Below are 5,702 nucleotides of genomic sequence, written 5' to 3'. Positions count from 1 at the left end.
GGACAGATTTTTGGGAAAAATATGATTGGTTGAGTGAGAGTGATGGTGATGACTTTTGATTGGTGGTGCGGAGGGTTTCCTGGAAAGTGATTGGCGGATGTGTGAGGTGAAGAGAAGACCGGATCCACCAATTAGGGAAAGGAAAGGATTTTGTACAATTTAAAATGTACAAAATATGCCTCTTTGACAGTGTTTTCGACACTGTAAATTTGTATGCACGTGTACAAAAATACCCATGGTCAACGTACTTTAATGGAGCGTAACTTTTTCGTTACAGATCCAATTTGGGTCTATCTCGCGCTTACGTGTTCGTAACGACGAGTACTAATTAAGTACAGAACTAGATAAAAGAAACTGAAAGCCGAAAACCACGTCTACGTTAGGTTCCACTTTTGTCCCAAAAGGGGTAAAATCGTCAAATTACACCAACGGAAAAGAAACTACAGTGAAAATTAGGGACCTGGTCGTCACATTATATATCTAGAATGCCAATTTTGAATAATTGAATTGGTAGTGTAAATGAAAGCAAAAAAACGGTTGAGCCTTTATTGGTATTATTGCATCTCTTTTATTATTATGTTATTTATATGGCAAGAGAGGAACTTCGATTAAAAATCTAACATGCATGAGGTTTGAGTCTATAGCAATTAACAATTAGTTTCGACAAAAAAAATAATTAACAATTAGTAACTAGGGACCGCAATTGAACCTAATTTTTATTCTTTTAGTATAAACTTAATGTTGCTTTTAAAAGTCTAAATTAATTAGTGGTAGGATTTTCCTGACCAATTTGGTTGGAAACAGAAAGTAGTATTCTGTAACTGTCCTCCTATGAGGCTGTTAGGATAATTAATTATGTTATTTATCAGGCTGAGTTAGGAACGTCTGATTAAAGTAGTAGTAAACGTTTCCAATTTGCCAGTTTCTTTCTTTCAGCGTTTTAACTCTTTTTTATGTGTTTTTCTAGTTAGGCTGCCGTGTTCCTTCACGACTCTGATTCTCTCCTATATAAGCTAATGAATGTTATTATTATCATGTATCGAATTAATCACAAATAAATATCATCTTTATATTTATGTGAGTCAAAACCTTTTACCAAGAGACAATTGGTAACATTTTTATTTAATTAGCATGACTGATTCGTTTTTTAACATTTGATTGCAGAAATATTCAGTGTTTATTATGTTTTCATCATATTATCGTTACAGACAATCAGTATTTAATTATATTGTACTTATACTATGAATTAAATATTTGAACATGTGATATGTCATTGAAACATAGAAGGTGTGTTAATTTCGACCAAGAATTTCTTCAAACTGATATAGACAAATAGCAAACTGATACTATATATTCCCTCTAGCAGTGAATTCATGGCAGGAGTTTTAATACAGCATTGGTAACGTTGTTGTCTCTCTTAATTTTTTGAAGCCATAATACCATTAAACAAAACCAGTTTGAAACAAATCTCCAAAACATTCTGATATATAATTTGTTGAACATTTCAAAAGGAATTCTACAAAATCCGTCCAATCTGTTAGTAGGATTTCAATCCAACTCATCGAATCATCAATTATGCCTGTGATCGAAAGCTCGAAGCAAGGACATGTTGTCTTTCGTTTCCATTTGGCGGCCACATTGAGCCCCTGCTTAACTTGGTGTGCAGGCTAGCTAACAGTACATCACCAAACATGTGTTTTTACTTCCTCAGCTCAGAAAAATCAAATAACCTGCTGTTTTCAGAAAAATCAAAATCCAACATTCCGAGCGACATTAAACACTACAATGTCTCAGATGGTGTGCCGAAAACTCATGTCTTGAAGGGCCATTCAATGGATGCAGTGGAGCTATTCATCAAGGCCACACCTGAAAATTACAAAATCGGAATAGAGAAGGCGGTGACAGAGACAGGCAAGAAGGTTAGTTGTTTGATTACAGATGGGTTCTTGGTCTTTGCTGGAGAGATGGCTCAAAATTGGGGTGTTCCATGGGTTCCTCTTTGGATACCCATGCCATGCACCCTCTCAGCTCACATTTACACTGATCTTATCCGGCGCGAGCTCTTTCAAAATTATGTTGCCTCGATAGTGATAATCAGATTGATAATGGTGATTTGCACAAAGATAAGACCCTGGAAATTGTTCCAGGGCAGTCCGCAATGCACATTGCAGACTTACCTGAAGAAGTAGTTGCATGTGATTCACTTTTGTCACAGATGCTAAGTCAAATGGGGCAAAATGCTGCACCAAATGACAGCTCTTGTCTTGAATTCCTATCACGAGATAAATCCCACGCTCCTGAATAACGATCTCAAGTCGAAGGTTCCCAAGTTACTCAATGTAGGTTTTCTCACCGCCTCGTTACCAGCAGTCCGAATGCTTGCACCATCAAGTTCGGATTCCACAGGTTGCCTTTCATGGTTAGATGAGCAACCAGCTTCATCTGTGGCATATATTTGTTTTGGAACTATCGGCGCTCCAACTCCGAATGAGATGATAGCTTTGGCAGAGGCATTGGAAGCAAGCGGCGTATCATTTCTTTGGTCCCTAAAAGACAATTTCAAGGACCTATCACCAAGCGGGTTTGTCGAAAGGATCACAAACAAGAATGGAAAAATAGTGCCGTGGGCACCCCAAGCTCAAGTGTTGGCTCATACTGCCATCAGTGTGTTTGTTACGCACAGCGGGACAAATTCTGTGTATGAAAGTGTTGCAAATGGAGTGCCAAGATCTGCAGGACATTATTTGGAGACCAAAGAATGAACGGGCGGATGGTGGAGGATGTGTGGGGGATTGGAGTGAAAATTGAGGGCGGAATACTCACAAAGAGTGGAGTGCTCGAGAGCTTGGAGCTGATTTCGGGAAGTGAACAAGGGAAGAAGATGAGAGAGAAGGCAAGAGCCCTCAAAGAGATTGTAGCAGAAGCTGCTGGGTCTTTGGGGAGTGCTGTACAAGATTTTACAACTTTGGTGGATGTAATTTTTGCATTAGCGCAGAATACATGTCTTAGAGATATTCAAACTCCACTGTATAAACCCTATTTTTGGGACAAGTGAAGAGTTTAATCTTTTTGGGAGTTGAAGGTGGTTTACTTTGGGGATTTGGCAATATACATGTATTTAATATAAACATTATTTTAACGGTCAGATAGTAATTGTATTAAACATGTATAATCACATGATATTTTTGACTGTCAGATAACTTGTATCAAATATATGCAAATATTGTAGTCAATCTCTTAATTTTGAGGCTTTTCTAAAATAATTGGATTATTAGAAAAATGATTAAAATATTTCTAGTATTATTTGAAGTAATGAATACCATAAAAATAGAAGTGATTACAAGTTGGTATCACTTTACAAAATATCATGTAATTCTTAAAGCTGATTCGAATGGGCTTTTAAATGTAAGCCCTAAATGTAATGCATGCACTTTGACAAATTTTGCAAGTGTGCGGTACACGTGCACACGCACACGTAAATACCATTAATTGCCACGACGGGCAAGTGGAAGAAAATTTGTCGGCCTCTCACAAATGTTAAGGTGATGCTATCTGCACAAATAAGACTTGTCAATAATCTTTGTCAATACGAATTTTCAGCAGTTAAAATCTGGACAGGTGCAAAACAAAAAATGTGAGTGGGCAAAACCAAAGTTTTTGAAAACACATTTCTTTTTTTTAGACATAATAACCCCTCACTATAAAGCCCGTATAGTTCCCAGAAACAAAACCTTGAGGGCGTGGTTGGGGCCTAAAGTGGACAATATCGTGATACAGCGGAGTCGAACCCGGGATGGGATGTGACATTTTTTAATATTGGTGGTAATTTTAGGTGTTTAATTCTTTATGTTATCCATGTGATCCCTAAAAGATGAATACGAACTTAGAAGCTTGAATAACGCATCAAAAGCAAGATTAAATAATTATCGACGTCATCAAAATCACTAAAACAATAAAAAATATGAAGTCTTATCTCATGTGAAGCTTCCGAAACATCGATTTCGTGTTTCATTCGTCAAAAAAAAATTTTCTCAATCAACATTTTTGTAGTTTCATTGGTAAGGGTTTTGTTTAACAATGAAGGGTTGAAGGGGTTTTGATACTTGAAGAAAGTAAATAATACGTTAAAAGTGATTTGAGGTGTATATAGAATATTTTTTTTAACCTAATAAGGTCAAAATTGTTATTTCATAATAGGGTAAATAAGTCATTTAATACTAAATTTAATGTAGAATGCATTCAACATTTTATAGGGTACTAATATAAAAAGGCAAACAAATCATAATTTAAAAAAAAAAAATTTGCAAGAGAGATGAGAGTAAAATACAAATATTACCGTAAAAATTAGGATATGAAACGGATTTGTTGGGACTTGGGAGGTGGAATTTGAAAGGCTGAAGTAAAGAACAAGTAGGCCTAGCCCCATCCTGGTCCCTTCTTTTCTCCGCCACTGTGGGTCGCGCTTTATCGCACTGATGAAAAATAGTTTTGTTTGTACACTTTAGTGCTTGATCCTCCATTCTTCTAACAATTAATAATTTAAATCATTAACGTTATTGTTCGTAAAAAAAAATATATATAATAAGACTCCTAATATATTTTGTATTTCTGTTTATACTCGCTTTTGCACTTTCAGTCAATTCATTTTTAGGTTATTGAACTGGAGCAAGTTGAGCTAAGTTTAAAATTTAAAATTTGAATTTTATTCCAAAGATTAGAATAGGTCTAAACGATGTAGAGATTGAGTTTTGCAAAAACCCTAATTAATGAAAATTTTAGTCCATCATTGAATTAAAATTGAACGTCAACATCACTCAAAACTAAAAGTAAACCTTAAACGATGTAAAAATCTAGTCCATCTTTTAATTTTGTAGAAACTAAAATAGAAAAACACAAGATTTTGCTATCGTTCTATAATTTGCAAACACAAAGTTAAACCCCAAACGAAGAGAGTATAAAACTAAACGATCTAAACGTTTAGTTTTTTCTCTTTATGATCATTCATAATCAACTCAGATAATCTCATCTACACAATTTATTAGGAGAAGAGCCTTTATCAACCGAAAATGCATGAAAAGACAAATTTGCCCATATGTTCATAACTTAATTTCAATACGAAGTTAAATTAAGTAGCAACGTATGCCTCCAAGGTTGGTGGTGACCATAGGTGGGATTGTATAGGACCTAAATTTCTTTTCAATATTCTGACGGATGATGTAAACTTATCGATTAGAATTTAATAAAATCTATCCATTGACAAAAAGGAACAAAATTATGGATAATTATTACAACTTCCTCACCACTGCCCCCTCAGCCACAATCGTTCAACTACAACTTCTCTCTTTTCTCTGTCTAGCTATGTATATCAAAATTCATCTTTCACCAAAAGCGCATACTGGGTTTCCAAGAAAATTAGATGAAACATGAACTAATGCATGCATGCTAGAAGTGAAGCAGATGGTGCATCAGACAGATTGACACACTCGATCGATCTACATTTTTCGTTTGGTAATTAAGTATCTTTTCTAATCCTTTTACTTCTATCTATTCAAGTTCTCTTGCCCTAATTTTACCATTTAGTCTACAAATAATGAAGGTTATAATTTCGTGATTGGGAATATCTTTAAAGCTCTTCTTATTGAAAATCAACCCAATCAAATTCAATCAAAGATTCTACAAGATAATTCTAAGATATTACACAT

General features: G+C 35.1%; 1 pseudogene; it reads left to right on the top strand.

The window, feature by feature from the left end:
• The first annotated feature begins 1,618 nt into the window (after positions 1 to 1,618).
• LOC103935738 lies at positions 1,619 to 3,055 on the top strand (annotated as a pseudogene).
• Positions 3,056 to 5,702: the final 2,647 nt, after the last annotated feature.

This window comes from the organism of the source record quoted next, unplaced genomic scaffold (genome assembly GCF_019419815.1).
Source record: "Pyrus x bretschneideri cultivar Hongxiangsu unplaced genomic scaffold, Pyrus_bretschneideri_v1 Contig49, whole genome shotgun sequence".
Classification (NCBI taxonomy): Eukaryota; Viridiplantae; Streptophyta; class Magnoliopsida; order Rosales; family Rosaceae; genus Pyrus; species Pyrus x bretschneideri.
Note: the sequence above shows the minus strand (reverse complement) of the source record. Positions and strands in the feature narration are given on the sequence as shown.